Source organism: Corythoichthys intestinalis, chromosome 11, assembly GCF_030265065.1.
Source record: "Corythoichthys intestinalis isolate RoL2023-P3 chromosome 11, ASM3026506v1, whole genome shotgun sequence".
In the NCBI taxonomy this organism is placed as follows: Eukaryota; Metazoa; Chordata; class Actinopteri; order Syngnathiformes; family Syngnathidae; genus Corythoichthys; species Corythoichthys intestinalis.
The window spans coordinates 1036198-1056204 of record NC_080405.1 but is presented as its reverse complement, the minus strand read 5'-3'; positions in this window follow the sequence as shown (position 1 = coordinate 1056204).

The following is a 20007-nucleotide window of genomic DNA, read 5'->3' as shown; positions in this document are numbered from 1 at the left end:
GGCTTAAATGACTTTTTTAATTAAGTTTGATGATTGCGCTCAAACAAAATGTCCTAGAACAAAATTTTCAAATGTAACTACTAGATTGTGATACAATACACTATTGGGTGAAGTTTGGTTGACTTCTGCGCAGCGGTTTGGGAGTTAACATCAAAATTACATTTCTCGGCCATATCACATAGATCTCACTGTGAAAAGGCTTAAATGGCTTTTTTGACCTAAGTTTGAGGATTGCGCTCAAATCAAATTTCCTAGAACCAAATTTCCACATGTAACTACTAGATTGTGATACAATACACTTATGGGTGAAGTTTGGTTGACTTCTGCGCAGCGGTTTGGGAGTTAACATCAAAATTACATTTCTCGGCCATATCGCATAGATCTCACTGTGAAAAGGCTTAAATGACTTTTTTAATTAAGTTTGATGATTGCGCTCAAACAAAATGTCCTAGAACAAAATTTTCAAATGTAACTACTAGATTGTGATACAATACACTATTGGGTGAAGTTTGGTTGACTTCTGCGCAGCGGTTTGGGAGTTAACATCAAAATTACATTTCTCGGCCATATCGCATAGATCTCACTGTGAAAAGGCTTAAATGGCTTTTTTGACCTAAGTTTGAGGATTGCGCTCAAATCAAATTTCCTAGAACCAAATTTCCACATGTAACTACTAGATTGTGATACAATACACTAATGGTTGAAGTTTGGTTGACTTCTGCGCAGCGGTTTGGGAGTGAACATCAAAATTACATTTCTCGGCCATATCGCATAGATCTCACTGTGAAAAGGCTTAAATGAATTTTTTTAATTAAGTTTGAAGATTGCGCTCAAATCAAATGTCCTAGAACTAAATTTCCAAATGTAACTACTAGATTGTGATAAAATACACTATTGGGTGAAGTTTGGTTGACTTCTGCGCAGCGGTTTTGGAGTTAACATCAAAATTACATTTCTCGGCCATATCGCATAGATCTCACTGTGAAAAGGCTTAAATGACTTTTTTAATTAAGTTTAATGATTGCGCTCAAACCAAATGTCCTAGAACGAAATTTTCAAATGTAACTACTAGAATGTGATACAATACACTATTGGGTGAAGTTTGGTTTACTTCTGCGCAGCGGTTTGGGAGTTAACATCAAAATTACATTTCTCGGCCATATCGCATAGATCTCACTGTGAAAAGGCTTAAATGGCTTTTTTTAATTAAGTTTGAAGATTGCGCTCAAATCAAATGTCCTAGAACTAAATTTCCAAATGTAACTACTAGATTGTGATAAAATACACTATTGGGTGAAGTTTGGTTGACTTCTGCGCAGCGGTTTGGGAGTTAACATCAAAATTCCATTTCTCGGCCATATCGCATAGATCTCACTGTGAAAAGGCTTAAATGGCTTTTTTGACCTAAGTTTGAGGATTGCGCTCAAATCAAATGTCCTAGAACCAAATTTCCACATGTAACTACTAGATTGTGATACAATACACTTATGGGTGAAGTTTGGTTGACTTCTGCGCAGCGGTTTGGGAGTTAACATCAAAATTACATTTCTCGGCCATATCGCATAGATCTCACTGTGAAAAGGCTTAAATGACTTTTTTAATTAAGTTTGATGATTGCGCTCAAACAAAATGTCCTAGAACAACATTTTCAAATGTAACTACTAGATTGTGATACAATACACTATTGGGTGAAGTTTGGTTGACTTCTGCGCAGCGGTTTGGGAGTTAACATCAAAATTACATTTCTCGGCCATATCACATAGATCTCACTGTGAAAAGGCTTAAATGGCTTTTTTGACCTAAGTTTGAGGATTGCGCTCAAATCAAATTTCCTAGAACCAAATTTCCACATGTAACTACTAGATTGTGATACAATACACTTATGGGTGAAGTTTGGTTGACTTCTGCGCAGCGGTTTGGGAGTTAACATCAAAATTACATTTCTCGGCCATATCGCATAGATCTCACTGTGAAAAGGCTTAAATGACTTTTTTAATTAAGTTTGATGATTGCGCTCAAACAAAATGTCCTAGAACAAAATTTTCAAATGTAACTACTAGATTGTGATACAATACACTATTGGGTGAAGTTTGGTTGACTTCTGCGCAGCGGTTTGGGAGTTAACATCAAAATTACATTTCTCGGCCATATCGCATAGATCTCACTGTGAAAAGGCTTAAATGGCTTTTTTGACCTAAGTTTGAGGATTGCGCTCAAATCAAATTTCCTAGAACCAAATTTCCACATGTAACTACTAGATTGTGATACAATACACTAATGGTTGAAGTTTGGTTGACTTCTGCGCAGCGGTTTGGGAGTGAACATCAAAATTACATTTCTCGGCCATATCGCATAGATCTCACTGTGAAAAGGCTTAAATGAATTTTTTTAATTAAGTTTGAAGATTGCGCTCAAATCAAATGTCCTAGAACTAAATTTCCAAATGTAACTACTAGATTGTGATAAAATACACTATTGGGTGAAGTTTGGTTGACTTCTGCGCAGCGGTTTTGGAGTTAACATCAAAATTACATTTCTCGGCCATATCGCATAGATCTCACTGTGAAAAGGCTTAAATGACTTTTTTAATTAAGTTTAATGATTGCGCTCAAACCAAATGTCCTAGAACGAAATTTTCAAATGTAACTACAAGAATGTGATACAATACACTATTGGGTGAAGTTTAGTTGACTTCTGCGCAGCGGTTTGGGAGTTAACATCAAAATTACATTTCTCGGCCATATCGCATAGATCTCACTGTGAAAAGGCTTAAATGACTTTTTTAATTAAGTTTAATGATTGCGCTCAAACCAAATGTCCTAGAACGAAATTTTCAAATGTAACTACTAGAATGTGATACAATACACTATTGGGTGAAGTTTGGTTTACTTCTGCGCAGCGGTTTGGGAGTTAACATCAAAATTACATTTCTCGGCCATATCGCATAGATCTCACTGTGAAAAGGCTTAAATGGCTATTTTGACCTAAGTTTGAGGATTGCGCTCAAACAAAATGTCCTAGAACAAAATTTTCAAATGTAACTACTAGATTGTGATACAATACACTATTGGGTGAAGTTTGGTTGACTTCTGCGCAGCGGTTTGGGAGTTAACATCAAAATTACATTTCTCGGCCATATCGCATAGATCTCACTGTGAAAAGGCTTAAATGGCTTTTTTGACCTAAGTTTGAGGATTGCGCTCAAACAAAATGTCCTAGAACAAAATTTTCAAATGTAACTACTAGATTGTGATACAATACACTATTGGGTGAAGTTTGGTTGACTTCTGCGCAGCGGTTTGGGAGTTATCAAAATTACATTTCTCGGCCATATCGCATAGATCTCACTGTGAAAAGGCTTAAATGGCTTTTTTGACCTAAGTTTGAGGATTGCGCTCAAATCAAATGTCCTAGAACCAAATTTCCACATGTAACTACTAGATTGTGATACAATACACTAATGGTTGAAGTTTGGTTGACTTCTGCGCAGCGGTTTGGGAGTGAACATCAAAATTACATTTCTCGGCCATATCGCATAGATCTCACTGTGAAAAGGCTTAAATTACTTTTTTTAATTAAGTTTGAAGATTGCGCTCAAATCAAATGTCCTAGAACTAAATTTCCAAATGTAACTACTAGATTGTGATAAAATACACTATTGGGTGAAGTTTGGTTGACTTCTGCGCAGCGGTTTGGGAGTTAACATCAAAATTCCATTTCTCGGCCATATCGCATAGATCTCACTGTGAAAAGGCTTAAATGACTTTTTTAATTAAGTTTAATGATTGCGCTCAAACCAAATGTCCTAGAACGAAATTTTCAAATGTAACTACTAGAATGTGATACAATACACTATTGGGTGAAGTTTGGTTGACTTCTGCGCAGCGGTTTGGGAGTTAACATCAAAATTACATTTCTCGGCCATATCGCATAGATCTCACTGTGAAAAGGCTTAAATGGCTTTTTTGACCTAAGTTTGAGGATTGCGCTCAAATCAAATGTCCTAGAACCAAATTTCCACATGTAACTACTAGATTGTGATACAATACACTAATGGGTGAAGTTTGGTTTACTTCTGCGCAGCGGTTTGGGAGTTAACATCAAAATTACATTTCTCGGCCATATCGCATAGATCTCACTGTGAAAAGGCTTAATTGACTTTTTTAATTAAGTTTGATGATTGCGTTCAAACAAAATGTCCTAGAACAAAATGTTCAAATGTAACTACTAGATTGTGATACAATACACTATTGGGTGAAGTTTGGTTGACTTCTGCGCAGCGGTTTGGGAGTTAACATCAAAATTACATTTCTCGGCCATATCGCATAGATCTCACTGTGAAAAGGCTTAAATGACTTTTTTAATTAAGTTTGACGATTGCGTTCAAACAAAATGTCCTAGAACAAAATTTTTAAATGTAACTACTAGATTGTGATACAATACACTATTGGGTGAAGTTTGGTTGACTTCTGCGCAGCGGTTTGGGAGTTAACATCAAAATTACATTTCTCGGCCATATCGCATAGATCTCACTGTGAAAAGGCTTAAATGGCTTTTTTGACCTAAGTTTAATAATTGCTCTCAAACCAAATGTCCTAGAACGAAATTTTCAAATGTAACTACTAGAATGTGATACAATACACTATTGGGTGAAGTTTGGTTGACTTCTGCGCAGCGGTTTGGGAGTTAACATCAAAATTACATTTCTCGGCCATATCGCATAGATCTCACTGTGAAAAGGCTTAAATGGCTTTTTTGACCTAAGTTTGAGGATTGCGCTCAAATCAAATGTCCTAGAACCAAATTTCCACATGTAACTACTAGATTGTGATACAATACACTAATGGGTGAAGTTTGGTTTACTTCTGCGCAGCGGTTTGGGAGTTAACATCAAAATTACATTTCTCGGCCATATCGCATAGATCTCACTGTGAAAAGGCTTAATTGACTTTTTTAATTAAGTTTGATGATTGCGTTCAAACAAAATGTCCTAGAACAAAATTTTCAAATGTAACTACTAGATTGTGATACAATACACTATTGGGTGAAGTTTGGTTGACTTCTGCGCAGCGGTTTGGGAGTTAACATCAAAATTACATTTCTCGGCCATATCGCATAGATCTCACTGTGAAAAGGCTTAAATGACTTTTTTAATTAAGTTTGACGATTGCGTTCAAACAAAATGTCCTAGAACAAAATTTTCAAATGTAACTACTAGATTGTGATACAATACACTATTGGGTGAAGTTTGGTTGACTTCTGCGCAGCGGTTTGGGAGTTAACATCAAAATTACATTTCTCGGCCATATCGCATAGATCTCACTGTGAAAAGGCTTAATTGACTTTTTTAATTAAGTTTGATGATTGCGTTCAAACAAAATGTCCTAGAACAAAATTTTCAAATGTAACTACTAGATTGTGATACAATACACTATTGGGTGAAGTTTGGTTGACTTCTGCGCAGCGGTTTGGGAGTTAACATCAAAATTACATTTCTCGGCCATATCGCATAGATCTCACTGTGAAAAGGCTTAAATGACTTTTTTAATTAAGTTTGAGGATTGCGCTCAAATCAAATGTCCTAGAACCAAATTTCCACATGTAACTACTAGATTGTGATACAATACACTAATGGTTGAAGTTTGGTTGACTTCTGCGCAGCGGTTTGGGAGTGAACATCAAAATTACATTTCTCGGCCATATCGCATAGATCTCACTGTGAAAAGGCTTAAATTACTTTTTTTAATTAAGTTTGAAGATTGCGCTCAAATCAAATGTCCTAGAACTAAATTTCCAAATGTAACTACTAGATTGTGATAAAATACACTATTGGGTGAAGTTTGGTTGACTTCTGCGCAGCGGTTTGGGAGTTAACATCAAAATTACATTTCTCGGCCATATCGCATAGATCTCACTGTGAAAAGGCTTAAATGACTTTTTTAATTAAGTTTAATGATTGCGCTCAAACCAAATGTCCTAGAACGAAATTTTCAAATGTAACTACTAGAATGTGATACAATACACTATTGGGTGAAGTTTGGTTGACTTCTGCGCAGCGGTTTGGGAGTTAACATCAAAATTACATTTCTCGGCCATATCGCATAGATCTCACTGTGAAAAGGCTTAAATGGCTTTTTTGACCTAAGTTTGAGGATTGCGCTCAAATCAAATGTCCTAGAACCAAATTTCCACATGTAACTACTAGATTGTGATACAATACACTAATGGGTGAAGTTTGGTTTACTTCTGCGCAGCGGTTTGGGAGTTAACATCAAAATTACATTTCTCGGCCATATCGCATAGATCTCACTGTGAAAAGGCTTAATTGACTTTTTTAATTAAGTTTGATGATTGCGTTCAAACAAAATGTCCTAGAACAAAATGTTCAAATGTAACTACTAGATTGTGATACAATACACTATTGGGTGAAGTTTGGTTGACTTCTGCGCAGCGGTTTGGGAGTTAACATCAAAATTACATTTCTCGGCCATATCGCATAGATCTCACTGTGAAAAGGCTTAAATGACTTTTTTAATTAAGTTTGACGATTGCGTTCAAACAAAATGTCCTAGAACAAAATTTTTAAATGTAACTACTAGATTGTGATACAATACACTATTGGGTGAAGTTTGGTTGACTTCTGCGCAGCGGTTTGGGAGTTAACATCAAAATTACATTTCTCGGCCATATCGCATAGATCTCACTGTGAAAAGGCTTAAATGGCTTTTTTGACCTAAGTTTAATAATTGCTCTCAAACCAAATGTCCTAGAACGAAATTTTCAAATGTAACTACTAGAATGTGATACAATACACTATTGGGTGAAGTTTGGTTGACTTCTGCGCAGCGGTTTGGGAGTTAACATCAAAATTACATTTCTCGGCCATATCGCATAGATCTCACTGTGAAAAGGCTTAAATGGCTTTTTTGACCTAAGTTTGAGGATTGCGCTCAAATCAAATGTCCTAGAACCAAATTTCCACATGTAACTACTAGATTGTGATACAATACACTAATGGGTGAAGTTTGGTTTACTTCTGCGCAGCGGTTTGGGAGTTAACATCAAAATTACATTTCTCGGCCATATCGCATAGATCTCACTGTGAAAAGGCTTAATTGACTTTTTTAATTAAGTTTGATGATTGCGTTCAAACAAAATGTCCTAGAACAAAATTTTCAAATGTAACTACTAGATTGTGATACAATACACTATTGGGTGAAGTTTGGTTGACTTCTGCGCAGCGGTTTGGGAGTTAACATCAAAATTACATTTCTCGGCCATATCGCATAGATCTCACTGTGAAAAGGCTTAAATGACTTTTTTAATTAAGTTTGACGATTGCGTTCAAACAAAATGTCCTAGAACAAAATTTTCAAATGTAACTACTAGATTGTGATACAATACACTATTGGGTGAAGTTTGGTTGACTTCTGCGCAGCGGTTTGGGAGTTAACATCAAAATTACATTTCTCGGCCATATCGCATAGATCTCACTGTGAAAAGGCTTAATTGACTTTTTTAATTAAGTTTGATGATTGCGTTCAAACAAAATGTCCTAGAACAAAATTTTCAAATGTAACTACTAGATTGTGATACAATACACTATTGGGTGAAGTTTGGTTGACTTCTGCGCAGCGGTTTGGGAGTTAACATCAAAATTACATTTCTCGGCCATATCGCATAGATCTCACTGTGAAAAGGCTTAAATGACTTTTTTAATTAAGTTTGAGGATTGCGCTCAAATCAAATGTCCTAGAACCAAATTTCCACATGTAACTACTAGATTGTGATACAATACACTAATGGTTGAAGTTTGGTTGACTTCTGCGCAGCGGTTTGGGAGTGAACATCAAAATTACATTTCTCGGCCATATCGCATAGATCTCACTGTGAAAAGGCTTAAATTACTTTTTTTAATTAAGTTTGAAGATTGCGCTCAAATCAAATGTCCTAGAACTAAATTTCCAAATGTAACTACTAGATTGTGATAAAATACACTATTGGGTGAAGTTTGGTTGACTTCTGCGCAGCGGTTTGGGAGTTAACATCAAAATTACATTTCTCGGCCATATCGCATAGATCTCACTGTGAAAAGGCTTAAATGACTTTTTTAATTAAGTTTAATGATTGCGCTCAAACCAAATGTCCTAGAACGAAATTTTCAAATGTAACTACTAGAATGTGATACAATACACTATTGGGTGAAGTTTGGTTGACTTCTGCGCAGCGGTTTGGGAGTTAACATCAAAATTACATTTCTCGGCCATATCGCATAGATCTCACTGTGAAAAGGCTTAAATGGCTTTTTTGACCTAAGTTTGAGGATTGCGCTCAAATCAAATGTCCTAGAACCAAATTTCCACATGTAACTACTAGATTGTGATACAATACACTAATGGGTGAAGTTTGGTTTACTTCTGCGCAGCGGTTTGGGAGTTAACATCAAAATTACATTTCTCGGCCATATCGCATAGATCTCACTGTGAAAAGGCTTAATTGACTTTTTTAATTAAGTTTGATGATTGCGTTCAAACAAAATGTCCTAGAACAAAATGTTCAAATGTAACTACTAGATTGTGATACAATACACTATTGGGTGAAGTTTGGTTGACTTCTGCGCAGCGGTTTGGGAGTTAACATCAAAATTACATTTCTCGGCCATATCGCATAGATCTCACTGTGAAAAGGCTTAAATGACTTTTTTAATTAAGTTTGACGATTGCGTTCAAACAAAATGTCCTAGAACAAAATTTTTAAATGTAACTACTAGATTGTGATACAATACACTATTGGGTGAAGTTTGGTTGACTTCTGCGCAGCGGTTTGGGAGTTAACATCAAAATTACATTTCTCGGCCATATCGCATAGATCTCACTGTGAAAAGGCTTAAATGGCTTTTTTGACCTAAGTTTAATAATTGCTCTCAAACCAAATGTCCTAGAACGAAATTTTCAAATGTAACTACTAGAATGTGATACAATACACTATTGGGTGAAGTTTGGTTGACTTCTGCGCAGCGGTTTGGGAGTTAACATCAAAATTACATTTCTCGGCCATATCGCATAGATCTCACTGTGAAAAGGCTTAAATGGCTTTTTTGACCTAAGTTTGAGGATTGCGCTCAAATCAAATGTCCTAGAACCAAATTTCCACATGTAACTACTAGATTGTGATACAATACACTAATGGGTGAAGTTTGGTTTACTTCTGCGCAGCGGTTTGGGAGTTAACATCAAAATTACATTTCTCGGCCATATCGCATAGATCTCACTGTGAAAAGGCTTAATTGACTTTTTTAATTAAGTTTGATGATTGCGTTCAAACAAAATGTCCTAGAACAAAATTTTCAAATGTAACTACTAGATTGTGATACAATACACTATTGGGTGAAGTTTGGTTGACTTCTGCGCAGCGGTTTGGGAGTTAACATCAAAATTACATTTCTCGGCCATATCGCATAGATCTCACTGTGAAAAGGCTTAAATGACTTTTTTAATTAAGTTTGACGATTGCGTTCAAACAAAATGTCCTAGAACAAAATTTTCAAATGTAACTACTAGATTGTGATACAATACACTATTGGGTGAAGTTTGGTTGACTTCTGCGCAGCGGTTTGGGAGTTAACATCAAAATTACATTTCTCGGCCATATCGCATAGATCTCACTGTGAAAAGGCTTAAATGGCTTTTTTGACCTTAATTTGAGGATTGCGCTCAAATCAAATGTCCTAGAACCAAATTTCCACATGTAACTACTAGATTGTGATACAATACACTAATGGGTGAAGTTTGGTTTACTTCTGCGCAGCGGTTTGGGAGTTAACATCAAAATTACATATCTCGGCCATATCGCATAGATCTCACTGTGAAAAGGCTTAAATGGCTTTTTTGACCTAAGTTTAATAATTGCTCTCAAACCAAATGTCCTAGAACGAAATTTTCAAATGTAACTACTAGAATGTGATACAATACACTATTGGGTGAAGTTTAATTGACTTCTGCGCAGCGGTTTGGGAGTTAACATCAAAATTACATTTCTCGGCCATATCGCATAGATCTCACTGTGAAAAGGCTTAAATGGCTTTTTTGACCTAAGTTTAATGATTGCGCTCAAACCAAATGTCCTAGAACCAAATTTCCAAATGTAACTACTAGATTATGATAAAATACACTATTGGGTGAAGTTTGGTTGACTTCTGCGCAGCGGTTTGGGAGTTAACATCAAAATTACATTTCTCGGCCATATCGCATAGATCTCACTGTGAAAAGGCTTAAATGGCTTTTTTGACCTAAGTTTGAGGATTGCGCTCAAATCAAATTTCCTAGAACCAAATTTCCACATGTAACTACTAGATTGTGATACAATACACTAATGGTTGAAGTTTGGTTGACTTTTGCGCAGCGGTTTGGGAGTGAACATCAAAATTACATTTCTCGGCCATATCGCATAGATCTCACTGTGAAAAGGCTTAAATGAATTTTTTTAATTAAGTTTGAAGATTGCGCTCAAATCAAATGTCCTAGAACTAAATTTCCAAATGTAACTTCTAGATTGTGATAAAATACACTATTGGGTGAAGTTTGGTTGACTTCTGCGCAGCGGTTTGGGAGTTAACATCAAAATTACATTTCTCGGCCATATCGCATAGATCTCACTGTGAAAAGGCTTAAATGACTTTTTTAATTAAGTTTAATGATTGCGCTCAAACCAAATGTCCTAGAACGAAATTTTCAAATGTAACTACTAGAATGTGATACAATACACTATTGGGTGAAGTTTAGTTGACTTCTGCGCAGCGGTTTGGGAGTTAACATCAAAATTACATTTCTCGGCCATATTGCATAGATCTCACTGTGAAAAGGCTTAAATGACTTTTTTAATTAAGTTTAATGATTGCGCTCAAACCAAATGTCCTAGAACGAAATTTTCAAATGTAACTACTAGAATGTGATACAATACACTATTGGGTGAAGTTTGGTTTACTTCTGCGCAGCGGTTTGGGAGTTAACATCAAAATTACATTTCTCGGCCATATCGCATAGATCTCACTGTGAAAAGGCTTAAATGGCTTTTTTGACCTAAGTTTGAGGATTGCGCTCAAACAAAATGTCCTAGAACAAAATTTTCAAATGTAACTACTAGATTGTGATACAATACACTATTGGGTGAAGTTTGGTTGACTTCTGCGCAGCGGTTTGGGAGTTAACATCAAAATTACATTTCTCGGCCATATCGCATAGATCTCACTGTGAAAAGGCTTAAATGGCTTTTTTGACCTAAGTTTGAGGATTGCGCTCAAATCAAATGTCCTAGAACCAAATTTCCACATGTAACTACTAGATTGTGATACAATACACTAATGGGTGAAGTTTGGTTTACTTCTGCGCAGCGGTTTGGGAGTTAACATCAAAATTACATTTCTCGGCCATATCGCATAGATCTCACTGTGAAAAGGCTTAATTGACTTTTTTAATTAAGTTTGATGATTGCGTTCAAACAAAATGTCCTAGAACAAAATTTTCAAATGTAACTACTAGATTGTGATACAATACACTATTGGGTGAAGTTTGGTTGACTTCTGCGCAGCGGTTTGGGAGTTAACATCAAAATTACATTTCTCGGCCATATCGCATAGATCTCACTGTGAAAAGGCTTAAATGACTTTTTTAATTAAGTTTGACGATTGCGTTCAAACAAAATGTCCTAGAACAAAATTTTCAAATGTAACTACTAGATTGTGATACAATACACTATTGGGTGAAGTTTGGTTGACTTCTGCGCAGCGGTTTGGGAGTTAACATCAAAATTACATTTCTCGGCCATATCGCATAGATCTCACTGTGAAAAGGCTTAAATGGCTTTTTTGACCTTAATTTGAGGATTGCGCTCAAATCAAATGTCCTAGAACCAAATTTCCACATGTAACTACTAGATTGTGATACAATACACTAATGGGTGAAGTTTGGTTTACTTCTGCGCAGCGGTTTGGGAGTTAACATCAAAATTACATATCTCGGCCATATCGCATAGATCTCACTGTGAAAAGGCTTAAATGGCTTTTTTGACCTAAGTTTAATAATTGCTCTCAAACCAAATGTCCTAGAACAAAATTTTCAAATGTAACTACTAGATTGTGATACAATACACTATTGGGTGAAGTTTGGTTGACTTCTGCGCAGCGGTTTGGGAGTTAACATCAAAATTACATTTCTCGGCCATATCGCATAGATCTCACTGTGAAAAGGCTTAAATGACTTTTTTAATTAAGTTTGACGATTGCGTTCAAACAAAATGTCCTAGAACAAAATTTTCAAATGTAACTACTAGATTGTGATACAATACACTATTGGGTGAAGTTTGGTTGACTTCTGCGCAGCGGTTTGGGAGTTAACATCAAAATTACATTTCTCGGCCATATCGCATAGATCTCACTGTGAAAAGGCTTAAATGGCTTTTTTGACCTTAATTTGAGGATTGCGCTCAAATCAAATGTCCTAGAACCAAATTTCCACATGTAACTACTAGATTGTGATACAATACACTAATGGGTGAAGTTTGGTTTACTTCTGCGCAGCGGTTTGGGAGTTAACATCAAAATTACATATCTCGGCCATATCGCATAGATCTCACTGTGAAAAGGCTTAAATGGCTTTTTTGACCTAAGTTTAATAATTGCTCTCAAACCAAATGTCCTAGAACAAAATTTTCAAATGTAACTACTAGATTGTGATACAATACACTATTGGGTGAAGTTTGGTTGACTTCTGCGCAGCGGTTTGGGAGTTAACATCAAAATTACATTTCTCGGCCATATCGCATAGATCTCACTGTGAAAAGGCTTAAATGGCTTTTTTGACCTAAGTTTGAGGATTGCGCTCAAATCAAATGTCCTAGAACCAAATTTCCACATGTAACTACTAGATTGTGATACAATACACTAATGGGTGAAGTTTGGTTTACTTCTGCGCAGCGGTTTGGGAGTTAACATCAAAATTACATTTCTCGGCCATATCGCATAGATCTCACTGTGAAAAGGCTTAATTGACTTTTTTAATTAAGTTTGATGATTGCGTTCAAACAAAATGTCCTAGAACAAAATTTTCAAATGTAACTACTAGATTGTGATACAATACACTATTGGGTGAAGTTTGGTTGACTTCTGCGCAGCGGTTTGGGAGTTAACATCAAAATTACATTTCTCGGCCATATCGCATAGATCTCACTGTGAAAAGGCTTAAATGACTTTTTTAATTAAGTTTGACGATTGCGTTCAAACAAAATGTCCTAGAACAAAATTTTCAAATGTAACTACTAGATTGTGATACAATACACTATTGGGTGAAGTTTGGTTGACTTCTGCGCAGCGGTTTGGGAGTTAACATCAAAATTACATTTCTCGGCCATATCGCATAGATCTCACTGTGAAAAGGCTTAAATGGCTTTTTTGACCTTAATTTGAGGATTGCGCTCAAATCAAATGTCCTAGAACCAAATTTCCACATGTAACTACTAGATTGTGATACAATACACTAATGGGTGAAGTTTGGTTTACTTCTGCGCAGCGGTTTGGGAGTTAACATCAAAATTACATATCTCGGCCATATCGCATAGATCTCACTGTGAAAAGGCTTAAATGGCTTTTTTGACCTAAGTTTAATAATTGCTCTCAAACCAAATGTCCTAGAACGAATTTTTCAAATGTAACTACTAGAATGTGATACAATACACTATTGGGTGAAGTTTAATTGACTTCTGCGCAGCGGTTTGGGAGTTAACATCAAAATTACATTTCTCGGCCATATCGCATAGATCTCACTGTGAAAAGGCTTAAATGGCTTTTTTGACCTAAGTTTAATGATTGCGCTCAAACCAAATGTCCTAGAACGAAATTTTCAAATGTAACTACTAGAATGTGATACAATACACTATTGGGTGAAGTTTGGTTGACTTCTGCGCAGCGGTTTGGGAGTTAACATCAAAATTACATTTCTCGGCCATATCACATAGATCTCACTGTGAAAAGGCTTAAATGGCTTTTTTGACCTAAGTTTGAGGATTGCGCTCAAATCAAATGTCCTAGAACCAAATTTCCACATGTAACTACTAGATTGTGATACAATACACTTATGGGTGAAGTTTGGTTGACTTCTGCGCAGCGGTTTGGGAGTTAACATCAAAATTACATTTCTCGGCCATATCGCATAGATCTCACTGTGAAAAGGCTTAAATGACTTTTTTAATTAAGTTTGATGATTGCGCTCAAACAAAATGTCCTAGAACAAAATTTTCAAATGTAACTACTAGATTGTGATACAATACACTATTGGGTGAAGTTTGGTTGACTTCTGCGCAGCGGTTTGGGAGTTAACATCAAAATTACATTTCTCGGCCATATCAAATAGATCTCACTGTGAAAAGGCTTAAATGGCTTTTTTGACCTAAGTTTGAGGATTGCGCTCAAATCAAATTTCCTAGAACCAAATTTCCACATGTAGCTACTAGATTGTGATACAATACACTAATGGTTGAAGTTTGGTTGACTTCTGCGCAGCGGTTTGGGAGTGAACATCAAAATTACATTTCTCGGCCATATCGCATAGATCTCACTGTGAAAAGGCTTAAATGAATTTTTTTAATTAAGTTTGAAGATTGCGCTCAAATCAAATGTCCTAGAACTAAATTTCCAAATGTAACTACTAGATTGTGATAAAATACACTATTGGGTGAAGTTTGGTTGACTTCTGCGCAGCGGTTTGGGAGTTAACATCAAAATTACATTTCTCGGCCATATCGCATAGATCTCACTGTGAAAAGGCTTAAATGACTTTTTTAATTAAGTTTAATGATTGCGCTCAAACCAAATGTCCTAGAACGAAATTTTCAAATGTAACTACTAGAATGTGATACAATACACTATTGGGTGAAGTTTAGTTGACTTCTGCGCAGCGGTTTGGGAGTTAACATCAAAATTACATTTCTCGGCCATATCGCATAGATCTCACTGTGAAAAGGCTTAAATGGCTTTTTTGACCTAAGTTTGAGGATTGCGCTCAAACAAAATGTCCTAGAACAAAATTTTCAAATGTAACTACTAGATTGTGATACAATACACTATTGGGTGAAGTTTGGTTGACTTCTGCGCAGCGGTTTGGGAGTTAACATCAAAATTACATTTCTCGGCCATATCGCATAGATCTCACTGTGAAAAGGCTTAAATGACTTTTTTAATTAAGTTTGATGATTGCGTTCAAACAAAATGTCCTAGAACAAAATTTTCAAATGTAACTACTAGATTGTGATACAATACACTATTGGGTGAAGTTTGGTTGACTTCTGCGCAGCGGTTTGGGAGTTAACATCAAAATTACATTTCTCGGCCATATCGCATAGATCTCACTGTGAAAAGGCTTAAATGGCTTTTTTGACCTAAGTTTGAGGATTGCGCTCAAATCAAATGTCCTAGAACGAAATTTCCACATGTAACTACTAGATTGTGATACAATACACTAATGGGTGAAGTTTGGTTTACTTCTGCGCAGCGGTTTGGGAGTTAACATCAAAATTACATTTCTCGGCCATATCGCATAGATCTCACTGTGAAAAGGCTTAAATGACTTTTTTTAATTAAGTTTGATGATTGCGTTCAAACAAAATGTCCTAGAACAAAATTTTCAAATGTAACTACTAGATTGTGATACAATACACTATTGGGTGAAGTTTGGTTGACTTCTGCGCAGCGGTTTGGGAGTTAACATCAAAATTACATTTCTCGGCCATATCGCATAGATCTCACTGTGAAAAGGCTTAAATGGCTTTTTTGACCTAAGTTTGAGGATTGCGCTCAAATCAAATGTCCTAGAACCAAATTTCCACATGTAACTACTAGATTGTGATACAATACACTAATGGTTGAAGTTTGGTTGACTTCTGCGCAGCGGTTTGGGAGTGAACATCAAAATTACATTTCTCGGCCATATCGCATAGATCTCACTGTGAAAAGGCTTAAATGACTTTTTTTAATTAAGTTTGAAGATTGCGCTCAAATCAAATGTCCTAGAACTAAATTTCCAAATGTAACTACTAGATTGTGATAAAATAAACTATTGGGTGAAGTTTGGTTGACTTCTGCGCAGCGGTTTGGGAGTTAACATCAAAATTACATTTCTCGGCCATATCGCATAGATCTCACTGTGAAAAGGCTTAAATGACTTTTTTAATTAAGTTTAATGATTGCGCTCAAACCAAATGTCCTAGAACGAAATTTTCAAATGTAACTACTAGAATGTGATACAATACACTATTGGGTGAAGTTTGGTTGACTTCTGCGCAGCGGTTTGGGAGTTAACATCAAAATTACATTTCTCGGCCATATCGCATAGATCTCACTGTGAAAAGGCTTAAATGGCTTTTTTGACCTAAGTTTGAGGATTGCGCTCAAATCAAATGTCCTAGAACCAAATTTCCACATGTAATTACTAGATTGTGATACAATACACTAATGGGTGAAGTTTGGTTGACTTCTGCGCAGCGGTTTGGGAGTTAACATCAAAATTACATTTCTCGGCCATATCGCATAGATCTCACTGTAAAAAGGCTTAAATGACTTTTTTAATTAAGTTTGATGATTGCGTTCAAACAAAATGTCCTAGAACAAAATTTTCAAATGTAACTACTAGATTGTGATACAATACACTATTGGGTGAAGTTTGGTTGACGTCTGCGCAGCGGTTTGGGAGTTAACATCAAAATTACATTTCTCGGCCATATCGCATAGATCTCACTGTGAAAAGGCTTAAATGACTTTTTTAATTAAGTTTGATGATTGCGTTCAAACAAAATGTCCTAGAACAAAATTTTCAAATGTAACTACTAGATTGTGATACAATACACTATTGGGTGAAGTTTGGTTGACTTCTGCGCAGCGGTTTGGGAGTTAACATCAAAATTACATTTCTCGGCCATATCGCATAGATCTCACTGTGAAAAGGCTTAAATGGCTTTTTTGACCTAAGTTTGAGGATTGCGCTCAAATAAAATGTCCTAGAACCAAATTTCCACATGTAACTACTAGATTGTGATACAATACACTAATGGGTGAAGTTTGGTTTACTTCTGCGCAGCGGTTTGGGAGTTAACATCAAAATTACATTTCTCGGCCATATCGCATAGATCTCACTGTGAAAAGGCTTAAATGGCTTTTTTGACCTAAGTTTAATAATTGCGCTCAAACCAAATGTCCTAGAACGAAATTTTTAAATGTAACTACTAGAATGTGATACAATACACTATTGGGTGAAGTTTAATTGACTTCTGCGCAGCGGTTTGGGAGTTAACATCAAAATTACATTTCTCGGCCATATCGCATAGATCTCACTGTGAAAAGGCTTAAATGGCTTTTTTGACCTAAGTTTAATGATTGCGCTCAAACCAAATGTCCTAGAACGAAATTTTCAAATGTAACTACTAGAATGTGATACAATACACTATTGGGTGAAGTTTGGTTGACTTCTGCGCAGCGGTTTGGGAGTTAACATCAAAATTACATTTCTCGGCCATATCGCATAGATCTCACTGTGAAAAGGCTTAAATGACTTTTTTAATTAAGTTTAATGATTGCGCTCAAACCAAATCCCCTAGAACGAAATTTTGAAATGTAACTACTAGAATGTGATACAATACACTATTGGGTGAAGTTTGGTTGACTTCTGCGCAGCGGTTTGGGAGTTAACATCAAAATTACATTTCTCGGCCATATCGCATAGATCTCACTGTGAAAAGGCTTAAATGACTTTTTTAATTAAGTTTAATGATTGCGCTCAAACCAAATCCCCTAGAACGAAATTTTGAAATGTAACTACTAGAATGTGATACAATACACTATTGGGTGAAGTTTGGTTGACTTCTGCGCAGCGGTTTGGGAGTTAACATCAAAATTACATTTCTCGGCCATATCGCATAGATCTCACTGTGAAAAGGCTTAAATGACTTTTTTAATTAAGTTTAATGATTGCGCTCAAACCAAATCCCCTAGAACGAAATTTTGAAATGTAACTACTAGAATGTGATACAATACACTATTGGGTGAAGTTTGGTTGACTTCTGCGCAGCGGTTTGGGAGTTAACATCAAAATTACATTTCTCGGCCATATCGCATAGATCTCACTGTGAAAAGGCTTAAATGACTTTTTTAATTAAGTTTGATGATTGCGTTCAAACAAAATGTCCTAGAACAAAATTTTCAAATGTAACTACTAGATTGTGATACAATACACTATTGGGTGAAGTTTGGTTGACTTCTGCGCAGCGGTTTGGGAGTTAACATCAAAATTACATTTCTCGGCCATATCGCATAGATCTCACTGTGAAAAGGCTTAAATGGCTTTTTTAATTAAGTTTAATGATTGCGCTCAAACCAAATGTCCTAGAACGAAATTTTCAAATGTAACTACTAGAATGTGATACAATACACTATTGGGTGAAGTTTAGTTGACTTCTGCGCAGCGGTTTGGGAGTTAACATCAAAATTACATTTCTCGGCCATATCGCATAGATCTCACTGTGAAAAGGCTTAAATGGCTTTTTTGACCTAAGTTTGAGGATTGCGCTCAAACAAAATGTCCTAGAACAAAATTTTCAAATGTAACTACTAGATTGTGATACAATACACTATTGGGTGAAGTTTGGTTGACTTCTGCGCAGCGGTTTGGGAGTTAACATCAAAATTACATTTCTCGGCCATATCGCATAGATCTCACTGTGAAAAGGCTTAAATGACTTTTTTAATTAAGTTTGATGATTGCGTTCAAACAAAATGTCCTAGAACAAAATTTTCAAATGTAACTACTAGATTGTGATACAATACACTATTGGGTGAAGTTTGGTTGACTTCTGCGCAGCGGTTTGGGAGTTAACATCAAAATTACATTTCTCGGCCATATCGCATAGATCTCACTGTGAAAAGGCTTAAATGGCTTTTTTGACCTAAGTTTGAGGATTGCGCTCAAATCAAATGTCCTAGAACGAAATTTCCACATGTAACTACTAGATTGTGATACAATACACTAATGGGTGAAGTTTGGTTTACTTCTGCGCAGCGGTTTGGGAGTTAACATCAAAATTACATTTCTCGGCCATATCGCATAGATCTCACTGTGAAAAGGCTTAAATGACTTTTTTTAATTAAGTTTGATGATTGCGTTCAAACAAAATGTCCTAGAACAAAATTTTCAAATGTAACTACTAGATTGTGATACAATACACTATTGGGTGAAGTTTGGTTGACTTCTGCGCAGCGGTTTGGGAGTTAACATCAAAATTACATTTCTCGGCCATATCGCATAGATCTCACTGTGAAAAGGCTTAAATGGCTTTTTTGACCTAAGTTTGAGGATTGCGCTCAAATCAAATGTCCTAGAACCAAATTTCCACATGTAACTACTAGATTGTGATACAATACACTAATGGTTGAAGTTTGGTTGACTTCTGCGCAGCGGTTTGGGAGTGAACATCAAAATTACATTTCTCGGCCATATCGCATAGATCTCACTGTGAAAAGGCTTAAATGACTTTTTTTAATTAAGTTTGAAGATTGCGCTCAAATCAAATGTCCTAGAACTAAATTTCCAAATGTAACTACTAGATTGTGATAAAATACACTATTGGGTGAAGTTTGGTTGACTTCTGCGCAGCGGTTTGGGAGTTAACATCAAAATTACATTTCTCGGCCATATCGCATAGATCTCACTGTGAAAAGGCTTAAATGACTTTTTTAATTAAGTTTAATGATTGCGCTCAAACCAAATGTCCTAGAACGAAATTTTCAAATGTAACTACTAGAATGTGATACAATACACTATTGGGTGAAGTTTGGTTGACTTCTGCGCAGCGGTTTGGGAGTTAACATCAAAATTACATTTCTCGGCCATATCGCATAGATCTCACTGTGAAAAGGCTTAAATGGCTTTTTTGACCTAAGTTTGAGGATTGCGCTCAAATCAAATGTCCTAG